The 17,610-nt window shown below is 45.4% G+C and overlaps 1 protein-coding gene and 1 non-coding gene across 2 annotated transcripts in view; both read left to right on the top strand.

Moving 5' to 3' along the window:
* The window catches only part of LOC148144006 (uncharacterized), a 128,865-nt gene that overhangs the window by 89,971 nt on the left and 21,284 nt on the right, over positions 1–17,610 (top strand). The gene's annotated exons all lie outside the window — the stretch shown is intronic.
* On the top strand, positions 693–766 carry trnan-guu (transfer RNA asparagine (anticodon GUU)). The gene has a single exon. It is a non-coding gene; the product is annotated as a tRNA-Asn (tRNA).

The following is a 17,610-nucleotide window of genomic DNA, read 5'->3' on the forward strand; positions in this document are numbered from 1 at the left end:
GGGTCTGTTCAGTGCTGTCTGATCTAGGACTGGCCTGTACTGGTCTTAAACCCATTTTCTTACCTCCCCCATAACCATCCACATCTTTATCGTTCAAAACTCCGATTAACTTAGCCTTGAATATGTTCAATGTAGAATGGGGAAGAGGTTTTGGCAAAATATTGTCGGTTGGCAGGTGGAAAAATGTTCAGGAAGTAAAACAGAAATCCCAGTCTCCAGCTTTGTGAGTCTTTAGAAACTCTTTGGGAAGTGGAATTAGAGGAGAATGAAGGAATGAACTGTCCGACTGAGCAGAGACAGTCCAGACACCGTCCCCTTGTTTAAGAGGCCGGGAGATTGACTCTGATATTCTCGGGACATGAACTGATCTGAGACATTGAAAGAATTCTCTGCACATCAGGAATTTAAACCTCTTCTCGACTCGGGACCAATGAGAAAATACGGGAAGAGGCAATACACTGAAAGGCTCGGAGGGCGATGTCCCCGGTGTAAAAGGGCTAGTTCCTCGTGACATGGATGTGCCTGCAGATGGTGGGATCAGACTGTCCCCATGTCTCCACTACGAATGTCCAAGGCTTTATTATGGATAAGTAAAACTGACAGAAGACAATGGTAATTCTGGGCGGGTCATGTTGAATTATGAATTGAATAGCAGCTTTCTCAAAGAGACTGTGCATGCGCTTTTCGGGTCTGTCTCTGTGGCGCAATTGGTCAGCGCGTTCGGCTGTTAACTGAAAGGTTGGTGGTTCGAGACCACCCAGAGACGGAATGCTTGCTATTCTCGCTTTTACCGCTTTCTTGGCTGCGCGTTTTTAATGGTGTCAGGAAAATGTTTCTCGAACGGAAATCTTCTCCACTGAGGAAGCACAGAGGGGTTTCTGAATTGACTGAATTTCTAACATAAAAGACTGTGGATGCTGACAGTCCGAGACAGAAAGAGAAACTGCTGGAGAAACTCAGCAGGTTTGGCTGTACCTGGATAAGGAAACAAAAAGAGTTCTCAAAAAGGTTTTCTCTGATTCTCTTTCCACAAATGCTGCCTGACCTGCTGAGTTGCTCCTGCAATTTCCGGTTTTGTTTTTAACTGAATGTCCATGTCATCTTTCGGGATGAAACACCCAGACTCGCCATTTGCAGATATTTAACCCTTTCGAAACCCTGTGAAGTGATTGGATTCAAACAAACTCTGCAATGATTCACTCTTTCACAACTCCACAGGCAGAGAGACCTGGGAAATGAAGCTGTCAGTGTGGTTCTGTATTGGTGGGCCGAGTGGTGAATGCGATGGACATCAAAACCATTGCGGTTTCCCCACGCAGGTGTGAACCCTGCCGACTACAGTTGAGAACTACCGTCAGAAAGAAAGGGAGATTGCTAAGACGGCTTTTTTTAAAGATGCAAATCAGTGGAGGAGTTGAAATATTTCAATCACATTGGGACTGGTCGGGAATCTGCAACCCACTGCCTGACAGGGTGGAATAAGCAGATTACCACAGAGCTGCTTTTGAGGATATGAGCCAAGCATTTGGAAATGAGACGAGAACAGTGAGGGGCATGAAGTCGTGATCGAAATGAAGCAGGCACCTGAGGATTAATGTGTTTTATTTGCCAGTGAAAGATACTGCTTCACAAAGTTGGGACTATGGAAGGGAAGCAACGACGGTGATTATCTTTGGCTGTTCACATTGTGAATGTTCCCATTGCTGCGCATGTCCGTGTTAACGTCAGAACTCTGCAGCATGGCGGGGACAGGTACGCTCAGTGCCAGGGGCGCAATGGATGACGCATCTGACTCCACCTACCTGTTTGAAATGCAGCTCACAGCTTCTTCACACACCCCAATTATTCTTTCTCATTGTCCTGAAGCTGGCATAAGGTTTGAATTCCTGATCTGCAGGAACGAGACTCTTTTCACTGTCTCGCGTCAGTAAATGTCCCTGAGAACATCAGAGTCACGTCACAGCGCTGTCAGAGGAGGAGAAGCTGCTCATGCGCACATTTCACTTTCCCCACTTTCCCCAACTCACAGTCCCAACCACTGCGGCTCCTGGGAGTGGAAAGGGAACAAACACCAAAACCCAGTCTCAGCTTTGTAAATCTTCAGGAAATAAGAAAACTGTTCATCCCTTCGGATCTTTCATCGTGGGCTGACAGCGTTGATTTTAAATGGCTGTCCAGTCAATGCCGATTCGTTTTGGCTGAAAAAAATCTTCCTTATCTCATTCCAGCATTTCTTGCCACAGAGAACTGTACGGCAGAGTTCATGTATATATTTCCTTGTATGGTATTTTGTTAATAACATTCGTTTGCTGGTTGTTTTTATCGGGTATTTCAGGTTCATTAGCCGCTGTTCAAGTGTGTTGGTAGGTTTGTGGGCTACCATGATGCTGAGAGGGTTGAGTTGTCTGGACACCATTTCACAGATGTCTTTAATGTAAAGTAATGTGGCTCGGGTTTCTGCAGACGTTGTGTCTGCATGTGTCAGTTTGTTGATGTGAAATCGGTACACTGGGTTTATTGGTTCGGCAAAAGTGAGGACTGCAGATGCTGGAAACCAGAGTTTAGATCAAAGTGGTGCTGGAAAAGCACAGCAGGTCAGACAGCTTCCGAGGAGCAGGAAAATCGCCGTTTCTGGCAAAAGCCCTTCATCCGGAATAAAGGCAGCACGCCTCCAGGATAGAGAGATAAATTGGGGGTTGCTGGGCCGAAGGTAGCAAAGAGTACAATAGGTGAATGGGGGTGGGGATGGAGGTGACAGGTCAGAGAAGAGGGTGGAGCGGATAGGTGGGAAGGGAGATTGGCAGGTAGGATAGGTCATGAGTACAGAGCTGAGCTGCAAGGTTGGAACTGAGGTAAGGTGGAGGTAGGGGTAATGAGGAAACTGGTGAAGTCCGCATTGATGGCCTGGGATTGAATTTATCCGAGGCGGAAGATGAGGCGTTCATCCCCCAGGAATCGCGTGGGGAGGGAGCGGCGATGGAGGAGGCCCAGGACCTGCATGTCCTCGGCAGAGTTGGAGGGGGGTTGAAATGTTGTTCCATAGGGCGATGGGGTTGATTGGTGTGGGTGTCCTGGTGATGTTCCCTCAAGCTCTGTGACTTGACTCTGCGAGGAGTCGCCAGTCTCCCCAATGTAGAGGAGACCGCATCAGGAGCAATGGATACAAGAAATGACATTGGTGGATGCACAGGTGAAAGCCTTCTCACGACCATGGCACGGATTTGATTTCCGAGCAGGGAAGAAATTTTCAGTCGAACTGTCAGCCCCCTCAGCCTCTCCCTGGTGGTCTAGTGGTTAGGATTCGGCGCTTTCTCCGCTGCGGCCTGGGCTCGATTCCCGGTCAGGGAAGCAATTCTCATGGGGTTTATAGGTTGCCCGTTCTTCTTAAAAGCGCTGCACAGTTATTTATTGATCTTCGTAGTTCCTGGATGCTGCAGTGTGTAGTGGCTCGTTGAAATAGTGTCCTGATTCAGATGTGTTTGTATGTGTAGGGGTGATTGCTTCTGTCGTTAAGTTCTTGGTTTGCGTGCGTTGTTTTCCTGTAGAGGCTGTTTTGAATTTACCATTGACTATTCGCTCTACTGTGACATCTAGAAATGGCACTTTGTTGTTGTTCTCCTCTTTTGTGAATTTTATGCCAGTAAGGAGATTGTTGATGGTGTTGTAGGTTTCCTGTAATTTGTTTCATTTTCTGATGACAAAAGTGTCATCGCTGTAGCGGACCCAAAGTTTGGGTTGGATCGTTGGAAGGGCTGTTTGTTCGAGTCTCTGCATTATTGCTTCTGCTAGGAATCCTGACACTGGTGGTTTCATGGGTGTTTCGTTGATTTGTTTGGAGGGCTTGTTACTGAATATGAAGTGGGTGGTAATGCACAGTTCCACGAGGTTAACAGTGCTATCTTTGCTGATGAAGTTGGTGCTGTGTTTGTGTCTTCGATTCGTCGAGTAGTGTCTTCAGTTTTCTTTGGCCACGTTGATGTTAATGAATGTGAACAGGGCTGTTATGTCAAAGGACAGCATTATTCCATCCTCTTCTATCTTAGTGTCTTTGGTGTTCAGGAATTCTTGGATGGAATAACTGGAGTGGCGTGAATCTTCGACTTGGTGTTTTAGTCTTCAGTGGATGCCTTTGACGAGTCTGTATATTGGTGTTCCAAGTAGTGAGACTCTGGCCTGAAGGGGGCTCCTGGTTTGAAGAGGAGGAGAACAACAACAAAGCGCCATACCTAGATGTCACAGTAGAGCGAACAGTCAATGGGGAACTTCAAACTAGCATCGACAGAAAAACAACACACACAAACCAAATACTTAACCACAGAAACAATCATCCCAACACCCACAAACGAAGCTGTATCAGGACATTATTTCAACGAGCCACTACACCCCGCAGCACAGAGAAACTACGAAGGAGAGAAGAGAAATACGTATATAGTGCATTTAAGGAGAACGGGTCCCCAATAAACCCAGTCCGCCGATTTCTCATTGATGCTTCCAAGCTGACTCTCAAAAATTCGGTTTGTCCCTCCATTCATTCCTGTTTGTTTTCTGTGGGGTTTGAAAGCTTTCGTAATCCTCTGACTGAGTATTTGAGTTGGGAAGTTATGTTGTGGCTGTAGAGGACATTGGTTAGACCACTTCTGGAATATTGTGTAATTCTGGTCTCTCGCCTATCAGAATGATATTGTGAAATTTGAAAGGGTTCTGAATCACCAATGGGTCCACAGAGGGGACGAGGCCCTTCTGCTGCCCTGAATGTGGGAAGGCCTTCAGTGATTCCTCTGCCTTGCTGACGCACGAGTTGGTCCACACCGGGGAAGGCTGTTCTCCAAACAAGTGCGAGATGGCCTTCAGCAGTTCTTCCCGCCTGCTGAGACACCAGTGGGTCCACATCGAGGAGAGGCCGTTCTCCTGCCCCGAATGTGGGAAGGCCTTGACACGCTCCTCCACACTGATGAATCACCAGCTGGTCCACACGGGGGAACGATGGCGGTGGCGGAGGCGGGGAGGCCATTCTGCTGCCCTGAGTGCGGGAAGGCCTTCAGCAATTCCTCCGCCCTACTGAAACACCAGTGTTTTCACACCGGGGAGAGGCCCTTCAGCTGGCCCGAGTGTGGGAATAGGTTCATGTTTTCCTCCAACTTGCGGAAGCACCAGCGGGGGCAGCAATCAGATCCCACTGGTGACGCTGCCTTGGGTTACCCCCCCAGGAATGAATCTCCTGACAGTGTGCAGTGGGAGAGTAGGTGGGATGTTTTTGTTTTCTGCTGGACTGCAATTGCCGCCCTTACACCCCACAACCACATCCCCATGGTAGCTCAGGGTTAGCACTGCTGCCTCATGGCACCAGGAACCCAGGAATAATTTCACACTTGGGGGTCTGTGTGCAATTTATGGAGGGTAGGAAAATGGATCTGAGTAGGTTACTCCTTCGGAAGATCAGTGCAGACGTGTTGGGCTGAAGAATATGTTTCACATTGTAGGAGTTCAACCATCCTATGAACTTTGCTTTCAGTGGACACTGCCGCTCATTGAGCCAGGGACTGCACATTGCCAAATGAAATGATCCAGAGAAACCTAAGACCGCAAGACCATCAAAGCAGAAGTTAGGCCATTCGGCCCGTCGACTCTTCTCTGCCATTCGTTCGTGACAAAAGTAGCGCAGATGAGATTAGCTTCAGTGTGGAAACAGGCCATTTGTCCCAACACGTCCACACCGACCCTCCGAAGAGTAACCCATCCAAACCCATTTCCCTCTGACTAATGTACCTAACTCTATGGGCAATTAAGCATGGCTCATCCACATGACCTGCACATCTTTGGTTTATGGAAGAAAGCAGGATCACCCACAGAAAACCCACACAGACACTGGGAGAAAGTGCAAACTCCTCACAGACAGCCAACCAAGGCTGGAATCAAACCTGAGCCCCTGGTGCTGTGAGGCTGCAGTGGTAACCACTGACCCACTACATATTGCACCCCGAAGTAGGCAAGCAGGAGGTTGGGAGAATACAGCAAGCCATGCAGCACCAGAATATGGAGTAGTCAGCGCTTTGGGTATTAACCCTTCTTCAGGACTGAAACGTTGACTTCTCTATGAGAAACGATTTACAGGAATGTTGTTGGGGTTTGGAGGATTTGAGCTGCATGGAGAGGCTGAATAGGCTGGGGCTGTTTTCACTGGAGCATCGGAGGCAGAGGAGTGACCTAATAGAGGTTACAAAATCATGAGGGGCATGGACAGGGTAATAGACAAGGTCTTTTCCCTGGGATGGGGGAGTCCAGAACTAGAGGATTAGGTTTAGGGTAAGAGATGAAATATATTAAAGGGACAACGTCTTCATGCACATGGTGGTAGATACATGAAATGAGCTGCCAGAGTATATGGGTCAGGTGCTGTCAAATGGGACTAGATTAATTTAGGATTTCAGGTCAGCATGGACAAGTTGGACCGAAGTGTCTGTTTCCATCCTGTACGTGTCTCTGACTACTGGTCCTGATGTAATTTTAAAATAGAGTCCAAGTAACTTTGAATAGTTCAATCTTGTTGCGCTCAACTCCTGAAAATTTTCAAATGAATCCCTCTGAGAGATACTGTTTAAACATGCTGAGTTGCACAAAGTATCCCATCAGGTTCAACACAAACCCAGAGTTGAAGAAGTCAGAAGTCAGAACACCAAGGGGACCAAAACTGATCACAATATTCCAGGTGCAACCTCATCAACGTCCTGGAAAACTACAACATAACTTGCCAACATCTGTACTCAATTCCCTAATTGATGAAGGCCAGTGTGCTGAAACCTTTCTTCACTGCCTTGTGTACCGATGTAATCAGGGATATAGGACCTACTTTTGAATGATCTACAATCCAGCTTATGGAGCACAGAAGCAGAGTAGTGCTGCGTGAGTGTGCTGGGCACATTACACAAAGGTCGGTGGGTCAAAACCGTGTAATGTCTCCGTGAGCTGCTTTCCTTTGCAAAGGTGCTCTGTTCTGGATCTTGATTTGCATTTACTTCTCAAAGCTTCTTCAGTGGAGGAGTGGCAGTGGCAGCTGGAGCCCAGAAGTTCAACAACCCCCCCAGAGCTGGAGGAAGATCCAAGCTCCAAGAAGCGGGGTGTAAGGCTGGGGGCTGGATTTGCTTAAGGCTTGTATCTATTAACTCATTTAAATGGTACCTACTGTATGGGGCTATGGTTTACATTAAAACCGGATGATCATATCAGAGTGTTTATATTTAGCAGTGGTAGCTGGTAAAATACACTCCCTGGAGGAGCACCTTCTATGATGCTGCATTTCTTGCCTTCTGCCCTTCCCCCATTTCTTATCTCCCATCTTGATTTTATGGTTTTTTGGTCAAATTTAATTTAATATTAATCAGACTTGGTATTCACTGTGTGCTATTAATTTGTTTCTTCGAATATTGTAAGTCAAAATTAATGCTGTAATTTCATTTCTGATGTCAGGGTTTGACATTGAATGTGCAGGTGTGAATACCAGTAAGTTGTGAAAATACGTCAAGAACTTGTGGTTTTTAACAAAAAGAGCAGTTCACTGATATTCATGGCATTGTCTCATTTGAGGGTGATGACTCAAATTTGACCAATAAACCGTTTCATGCAGTCACCCAATTTACTTAAAAATTTCTTTAATTTAATAAAATAAAATAACTCTGGCAGGCTACGGTTTATGCAATCTATTTATAAGATTATGCCCATTGCTCACAATATGATCTCATCCATTTTAGGGAAACTGGACGCCAACTAGTGGAACATTTCAGGGAACAACCCTGGGACACTGAAACTAAGCGACCGACGGCCCTGTGGCTGAACACTTTAACTCCCCCTCCCATTCCACAAAGGACATTCAAGTCCTGGGCCTCCTCCACTGCCAAACTCTTGCTATCCGACACTGGTAGGAAAATCACCTCATCTTCTGACTTGGGACCCTCCAAGTACATGGGATCAATGTAATTTCACCAGTTTCCTCATTTCCTCTCCCCCACCTTGTCCCAGATCCAACCTTTCAATTCAAGACCAACCTCTTGACCTGTCATACCTGTCCACCTTGCTTCTCACCTATTTGCTCCACCCTCATCTCTGACCTATCACCATCAATCCCTACCTCCATCTACCTATTGCATTCCCAACTACCTTCCCTCCAGCCCCACTTCTTTCCCATTTATCTCTCAGCCCCCTTGGGCCGCCCTTTATTCCTGATGAAGAGCTAAACCAAGACTATGATGAAGCAACATCCTCAACAAATAGGAAATAGCTCCCAATTCAGATTTCATCCCCTCTTCTGTTTTCCAGTTCTTTCAGAAATAAGAAATGTCTTTTTCTTCCACTAGAAAGTGATCTTCCACTTTGCGCTGTCTGAAGTGTTATGCCACACCACTACGTCAGCCACCTTTTAAGAATTCTTTCAACCTGTTTTTCTAACAATTGTGGAGGTGACCAAAAGCAAACATTTCACTCCTCCTCAATGCCCCATTTCTCCTCCTATGAGCCATTTTATCATGTTGTCTGTGTTACAAGCAGCCAAGTGCACTTGGTTTCTGAATTGAAATTTGGCCATTGACGTGAACAGGATTAATATTTATCGATGGCTCGCTGTGTTTGCACTAATTGTAATTATCCACCAATACGATGTCTTTTGTTCCACCAAAACTGGAAACATTGATCTGTGTTTATATTGCAGTCGGATGTAGAAAGTCATCCCAGCGATCTTCACGTTATTATAGTTTACTGTAGCCGTAACAGCATTGCGTGGCAGCTTGATGGGACTAAAACTTGGATGGAAAGAATGTAGATTGATGAGAAGTCAAAATGGCAGAGTCTCTGGCCACAATCGGTCTGTCTGGCTTGATTATATGAGTGGCGGCTCTTCAAGAGCAACTTCCACTCCATCACTTCAACCAGCAAGAGGAGATAAGTGTGAACACAACATTCCAACTGTGACATATCCGCATTGCTTCGATGTTATTGATCAAAATCCTGGAACTCGCTCCTGAACCTTTATTATAGACCACATCATATTTGTGAAGCAATTTAAGAGGCAGCTCACCACCACTTTTTCAAGGACAGTTTGGAAGACTTCTGGCACAGCAAATGATACACACATGATATTGGAGACACTCAAATCGTATGGACAGATGATTGGCTAACCAATGATACAGTAGGGATAGGGGCATGTTCAGGATCGCAAATTGTAACTAGCAATGTGCCACAGGGATCAGTGCAGGGGCCAAAATTATTTACAATATGGATATGAATTACTTGGATAAGTGAAGTGAATGTACTATTGCTAAGACTGCAATAGAGACAGTTGATTGGAGTGCAGGTGGTGAGGATGACATGGAGAGGGATATCGACAGGTTAAGCAAATGAGCAAAACCTTGGCCGATGGAATAGAATGTGGAAAAATGAGGTTGTGCACTTTGTCGGGAGGAAAAGTGCTGAATGTTAAATGGAGAAAGCTGCTGAATAGGTGGATTTCCAAGTTCGCATCCATGAACACTTCATCCAAGTTCATTGAGTAATAGGGAAGGTAAATGGGCAGTTGGTTTTTAAATTGACTATAAAAGTAGGGAGGTTATAGTGAACCTAAACCAAACACCAATTAGGCCACAACTGAAAACTGGGAAGTGTTTTGGGCCTTTTAGCTAAGGCAAGATATACCGGCATTGGAGGCAGTCCAGAGAAGTTTGACCAGGATGATATCAGGGATGGAAATAATGTCTTACGAGGAGAAATGAATAGGTTGTGCCTGTGGTTAATAGAAGTTAGAAGATTTCGATGTAACCTTATTGTCACAAACAAGATTCTGAGGAGACGTGACAGGCTAGATGTGGGAACGTTTACCCTTATGGGTGAGTTTCGAACCAGAGGGAATACCTGCAAATAAGGGATTGCATGCTTAGGACAGCTGTTGAGCCTGGATTGTTAAGTGCATTCAAAACTAAGAAGTTTTTTTTAAATCAGAAAGGGAATTGAGGATTATGGGGAACAGCGGGAAAGTGAAGTTGATGTTTACCAGAACAATAGTGGGAGACAAAATGCGACATCCGATGAATGAATAAAGGAAAATAGTCAGGAGAAAATTGTCATTGAAGGGAAGATTGGGATCTAGTGATAATGGTTGAGCAACCTAGAGATCTCGGTCTTCTGAGAACATAAATTCAAATCCCATCATGGCCGCTGGTGGAATTTATGTTCAACTAATAAAGAGATCTGGAAGTGAAAGTTTCTCTCGGTCCTGGCAACCAGGAAACAGTTATTCACTAAAATAATGAATTGCAGATGTTGGAGATCAGCAACAAAAGGCAAAATTGCTGGGGAAACGCAGCAGGTCTGGCAGCATCTGTGGAGAGAACCTAGTTAATGTTTTGAATCCAGCCAAGTTTTGAAGGACCACTGAAATCAAAGCAGGAACACTGTTGTCTCTTCATAGATGCTACCAGAACTGTTGCGTTTCTCCTGAAACTGTCCTTTTTAGGGCAGGAAATCTACCATTCATGAACCCTGCTTGCATGTATGTACGTGCGTGCGCGCACAGACACACACACACACCTTGTGACTCCAGACCTACTATAATGTGGCTGACTCTCAACTGTCTTCTAGCATGTAGTCACAATTACTCTGTCCAAGGGCCATGAGGGACAATGAGCAAAGTTGGACGTGCCCGCAATCATCACATCCCACAATATATTTTCTCATTACTGAAAAAAAACAAAGAGTAATGAAGGACAGCCAAAACAAACTGCAATGGGAAAGTCATGCCCAACTAACCTGATTTGCTTGTAGTTATATTTTTTAAAATCCTCTTCAGAGAGGACATTGATTACACCACTGTTGGAATACTGCATGCAATTCTGGGCTCTCTGCTACAGGAAGGAGGTTGCGAAACTTGAAAGGGTTCAGAAAACATTTACAAGGATGCTGGCAGAGTTGGAGGGTTTGAGCTACAGGGAGAGGCTGAATCGACTGGGGTCATTTTCCCAGAAGTTTTGAAGGGTGAATGGTGACTTTATAGATGTTTATAAATTCATGAGGGCATGGATAGGGTACATAGGAAAGGTCTTTTACCTGGGGTGGGAGAGTCCAAAACTAGATTGCATAAGTTTAAAGTTATTTGGCAAACGGAGTTTAATATAGCTAAGTATGAGGTCTTACATTCTGTATCGTCAAATCAACGTAGGATTTACATGGTGAATGGTAGGACCTTGAGTGCAGTTGAACAGAGGGATTTTGAAGTTCAGGTTTTGGCACACTGGACTTCATCAGTGATGGCATTCAGGATAAGATAGCAAATTAGAGGAGAGATATGCACCAAATATTAACGTCTTCCAACAAGCACCAAATCTGTTTCATATGCAGTATTTTGAACCAAGAGATCTAGGGTTGCGGGTTATTAGCTCCCAGAAAATGGAGTCGTGGGTAGACAGGGTGGTGAAGAAGGCTTTTGGCATGCTTGCTTTCATTGGTCAGAGCATTGAGCACAGGAGTTGGGACGTCTTGTTGCAGCTGTCACACATGCCACACAACAACGATAGGCGTGGCGCTGCCCCCCTCTGACTGGCTGTCCCTTTGAATATCTGGGGGAAGATTAGACCCACCTCCCTGTGTTTGGCTCATGTGTACTTAACCAAATAATTTTAAACATTGTAACATTACCTGCATCCACCACTTCCTCTGACAGTTCATTCTACACACGAACCACCTTCAATGTAAAAAACGTTGCCCCCCACCCCGTCCTTTTCAAATCTTCTCCCTCTCATCTTAAAAATATACTCCCAAACTTTGAACTCCCCTACCCTTCGGGAAAAGACACTGGTTATTCACCTTACCTTTGTCCCTCATGACTTCATAAACCTCCATAACCTCCACCCTCAACCTTCTACACTCGAGTGAAAAAAAGCTCCAGCCGATGCCGTCTATAAATCATTCTGGCAACATCATTGTTAAAAAAGGTGAGCTTTAAGAATTGCCTGAAAGGGCAGTGAAGATTCAACCAGCTGACAGTGGATCTGAAATCACATGTAGATCAGACCAGGTTCGGACAGCAGCAAACCAGAGAAGTTTTTACAACAAACCACAACGGTTTCATCATTAGACTCTTAATTCCAGATTTATATTGAATTCAGATTCCACCATCAGCCGTGGCAGGTTTTGAACCCAGGACCCCAGAACATTACCTGGGTGAATAGTCTGGTGACAATAAAATCGGCCGTTGCCTCCCCTGAACACATTGGCATATTGTGTTTAGAGGTAACAAAGGAGCAAGAGGTTTGAGCAGCAGCTAAGTTGTTGATATTACACAAGGGAACATCAGCACTCTCAGTAATGGCACATACTGAAGCCAGGACCTGTTTCAGAGGTAAGGGCTCGGGAACCATAAGAAATAGGAACAGGAAAATGCCATTCAACTCCTTGAGCCTGCTTCTCCATTCAGTCGGATCGTGGCTGATCCGACATTCCCCACATGCACTTTCCTGCCCTTTTCCTGAAACTGTTCATCCCCCGATTGATCACGGATCTATCGATCCTCGTTTTAAATGTGACATGAAGGCTGTCAACAGAGTTACTGGGATGGGGGAGGGTCGGGGTGGGGCTCAGGTTGAACTTGGGGACTAAAGCAATGGCTTCACACTTCACAATATTTATCAAAGGGAATGTATATAGTTTATAGTTAAAAATTCCTGGAGAAGGGGTCATGCTGGAAACTTCAATTCTCCTGCTCGTTGGATGCTGCGCTTTTCCAGCAACACATTTTCAGCTCTGATCTCCAGCATCTGCAGTCCTCACTTTCTCCTAGAGAATCCCATGGAGTCTCACAGAGTGACACAGATGTACAGCACGGAAACAGACCCTTCCATCCAACTCGTCCATGCAGCCCAGATATCCTAACCTAATCTAGTCCCATTTGCCAGCACTTGGCACAAATCCCCATAAAACTTTCCTATTCATATACACATCCAGATGCATTTTAAATGCTGTAATTGTACAGCCTCCATCACTTACTCCAGCAGCTCATGCCGGACATGCATCACCCTCTGCGTGAAAAGGTTGCCCCTTAAGTTCCTTCTATATCTTTCCACTCCCCTCCCTAAAACTATGCCCTGTAGTTCTGGACTCCCCCATCCCAGGGAAAAGAACTTGTCTATTTGCTCTCCATATCCCTCATGATTTTATATACCTCTATAGCCCTTAGCCTCCGACGCTCCAGAGAAAACAGTCTATTCAGCCTCGCCCTACAGATCAACCCTCCAACCCTGGCAAAATCCTTGTAAATCTTTTCTGCACCTTTTCTAGTTTTGCAACATCTTTCCGAAAGGAAGCAGACCAAAATTACATGCAATATTCCAAACGTGGCCTGACCAATGTTCTGTACAGTGGAAACATGAGCTCCCAACATCTATCCTCGATGCTCTGACCAACAAAGGAAAGCACACCAAACGCCTTCTTTACTATCCAATCTGCCTGCGTCTCTACTTTTAAGGAACTATCAACCTGAACTCCAAGGTCTCTTTGCTCAGCAACACTTCCAAGGAACTTACCATTAACTGTAAAAGACCTGCTCTGATTTGTTTTTCCAAAATGCAGCACCTCATATTAATCTACATTATCCTCCATCTGCCACTTCTCAGCCCATTGGCCCATCTGATCAAGGTAACCTTCTTTGCTGTCCACTACACCTCCAATTTTGGTGTCATCTACAAACGTACTAACTATACCTCCTCCGTTTACATACAAATCATTTATATAAATGACAAAAAGTAGCGGACCCAGCATCAATCCTTGTGATACACCATTGGTCACAGGCCTTCAGTCTGAAAAGCAACCCTCCATCACCACCCTCTGTCTTCTGCCTTCTAGCCAGTCCTGTATCCAAATGGCTAGTTGTCCCTGCATGCCATGAGATTAAACCTTGCTCACCAGTCTCCCATGAGGAACCTTGATGAACCCCTTTACTGAAGTCCATATAGATCACGTCCATCGCTCTGCCCTCATCAATCCACTTTGTACTTCTTCAAAAAAACTCAATCAAATTCGTGAGACATGATTTCCCAAGCCTAAAGCCATGCTGACTATCCCTCATCAATTCTTGCCTTTCCAAATACCTGTAAATCCAATCTCTCAGGATTCTCTCCAAAACCTTGCCCAACACGGATGTCAGGCTCACCGGTCTTTAGTTCCCTGGCTTTTCCTCACCACCTTTCTTAAATAACGGCACCACGTTAGCCACCCTCTAGCCTTCCGGCACCTCACCTGTGACTATTGATGATAGAAATATCTCAGTTTAAGGCCAAGCAATCACTTCCCCAGTTTCCCACAGAGTTCTACGGTACTCCTGATCAGGTCCTTGGGATTTATCCACTTTTATGCATTTCAAGATAACCAGCAATTTCTCATCTGTAATAATGACATGTTTCAACATGTCACAATCTACTTTCTCACAGTCTATATCTTCCATGCCCTTCTCCACAGTAAACACTGATGCACAATATCCGTTCAGTATCTCACCCCCGCCAACCGCCCCCCCCCCCCGCCCCCCATCTACTGCAGCTCCACACAAAGGCCGCCTTGCTGATCTTTGAGGGGCACTACTCTCTCCCTTGTTATCCTTTTGTCCTTAATGTATTTATAAAAACCCTTTGGGTTATCCATGATTCTATTTGCCAAAGCTATCTCATATCCCCCTTTTGCCCTCATGATTTCCCTCTTAAGTATGCTCGTACTGCCTTTATACGGTAAGGATTCACTCGATCTCTCTGTCGATACCTGATGTATGCATTCTTCTTTATCTTAACCAAAATCTCATTTTCTCTAGTCATCCTGCATTCCCCAACCTACCAGCCTTTCCTTTCACCCTAACAGGAATATATTGTGTCTGGACTCTTGTTATCTCATATTTGAAGGCTTCACATTTTCCAGCAGTCCTTTAACCTGCGAACATCTGCCCCCAATCAGCTTTTGAAAGATCTTGCCTAATACCTGAGTCTTCCTCCAATTTAGAACCTCAACTTTTAGATCTGTTATATTATTTTCAATCACTATTCTAATGTTAATAGAATTATGGTTGCTGTCCCTTAGGTTTTGCACCCACGCCAGTATGTACATCCACATTGTGAATCAGTAAATGTCCTTGTACACACTTAACAAATTCCTCTATTTGGCAGATGGGTAAATGGGCAGGAGTTATATCTTGGGTCCACTCTTCCTTCATTCCCATCAACCCTAACCCCATTCCCACCCCAATAGTCCAACGGCACTTTCCCCTGCAACTGCCGAATGTGTGACACCAGCCCCTTTACCTGCTCCCTCCTCACTATCCAAGGGCCCAAACTTACCTTCCAGCTGAAGCGGCAGTTTACCTGCATTTTCCACAACCCAGTCTACTGCATTTGCTGCTCCTAATGTGGTCTCATCTACAATGGGGAAAACGAAGCATAAGCTGGGCGACTGCTGCACAGAACAGCTACGTTCTGCCTGCAAAAAAGACCCTGAGCTTCCAGTTGCCTGCCAATTCCACACCCCACCCTGTTCCCTGGCCAACATCTCTGTCTCAGGTTTGCTGTCGTGTTCCAGCGAAGCTCAGCACCAGCAGAACGAAGAGCACCGAATATTACACTTGGAGACCTTACATCCCTCTGGTCCCAATATCGAATTCAATAATTCTCGGGCCTGAAATCCATAGTATCCTCGTCCCTATCACACACACCAAGCCTTGTTATCACATAGTCTGTCATTACACACTACCTATTCTTAGCCACGAACGGTCTCCATTCACCCTCCCACGCAGATCGTTATCACCTCCCTTTCCTGTCCAACAGTTCTTCCCTCGCTTTGGGCTCTGTCCTGATCTATCATTTACTGCGTCCGCCTTCCTCCCACAATATCTCCTGCATATAAACCAACTTTTTCCCAATCACCATCAGTTCTGTGGAAGGGTCACCGGCAACTCCTGTTTTTTTTATTTCTGATATACAGCATCCGCAGTTCTTTCAGCTTTTTATTGAGGTAGAGTTGGAAATTGTTTCGAGAGACAGAAGGAGAGGGGGAAGAGACAGAACAGACATGAACTGTTGATCTCCGTTGTTACTCATAATGTAAAATCATTGCAGTGCGATCACTTCCCTTAAGTGTGAATCAAAGTAATGGGCCATGCGTCAGCTTGTGGCACAACGGTAGCGCGTCTGACACCAAGTCAAAAGGTTGCTTGTTCGAATCATGTCAGGCTCACTGGAGTTGATTTCTTGCATTTCAAATCAAGGAAGGAGTCGGTTCTCTCCAGATATCTGTTGAGCCGAATCATCTTTGCGGAAATTTTCGATCACACGTGAAGCTTTGCTGTCTGTTTGATTTGTGAACACTGTGTCAGGGAGGTGGTGTGCCCATTGTTTGGGTAAATGCTCAGCTCCCCCAGTTCATCACCGGATTTAAACACAGCCGTCTCCCTCTGGGCAGCCGCTTCGTTCAGTTGGTGACAGCGCGGTGTGAATGACATAATGCTAATATTTTTACAACATAATCCAGAGACTCCCATGCTTTATGTTTCAATCTGTCAGGAGAGTGACAGCGACTTCAGATAGAAATGTTTCCCACCTTCTGAAAATCCTTTCCTCTCACTGGACACAGTTAAAATTATCTTTATTCAACAGGAGAAGCGGAAACGCTAGTCTGACGGCCCCTCTCCGCATTAACGGTGAGCCTGAATTTTATAAACGGTGTCAGTAAATTCCAGTGGCGGACACTGATTTGGTTCAATCGATTTTTTTTGTCAAGCGTAATTCACCGAGAGGATGCTGCTGTGTGAAACAGCGTGGGGAATTACTGCAGGGCCTCCTGCGCATGGGACACACCGCAACTGATGTGTTTCACCTTCACCAGTTTATTCCTATCTCGGAGAAGAGAGGTTTGATGATTCGGATCATAGCAGTCAGACAGAGGACAGGAGAAGAGCACTCAGATCTTCACAAGCTTGTCACCACAGCTGGGTCATCGTGGCCCATGTATAGGTATGGGATAGTGAGCTGCATCTACTGACTGGAAGCACAGCAAATTGGAGTGCTGGTGGGACTACCACACAGGAGAAAACGGCTTCGACCTATCAGCTGGAGTGGCTCCCAATGCGCAACTCCTCTCACCTCAACTGAATAACTGTAAACAAATTACTCCGTGATTCAAAGGAATACTCGGTTTTGAATCTGCATTGTGTCATGTGCCTTCGAGAATGATGTCAAAACACCTTCATTGCTGTGATGGAGTATCCTGGTGGGCAGAATATACCCATTGTCAAATTTCCTACGTTCTGTTGGCCCAACTCCGATTTCACTCAGAATCACGAAATGTGTGACAGCGCAGACTGAGGCTACGCAGCCCACCTTAGCTCTGCTGGCTCAACACAATATGTAAATAAGTGTCTCATTCTGTCGACTTCTCCCTGTAAATCTGCACATTGTCACATTGAACATGCCCCACCGAATTCCCTTTTGTGTCCATTGAATCTGCCTCTTTGTCACTGTCAGACAGTGACTTACTGACCCCACTCCCTGTGCGAAAACGGTCTTCCTAATGTCACTTTTACTTATTTTCCTGATGATTTTCAAT

The sequence above is a fragment of the Chiloscyllium plagiosum genome, unplaced genomic scaffold (assembly GCF_037043375.1).
Source record: "Chiloscyllium plagiosum isolate Xiang-an unplaced genomic scaffold, Cpla_swu_hap1 HiC_scaffold_27, whole genome shotgun sequence".
NCBI classification, from domain to species: domain Eukaryota; kingdom Metazoa; phylum Chordata; class Chondrichthyes; order Orectolobiformes; family Hemiscylliidae; genus Chiloscyllium; species Chiloscyllium plagiosum.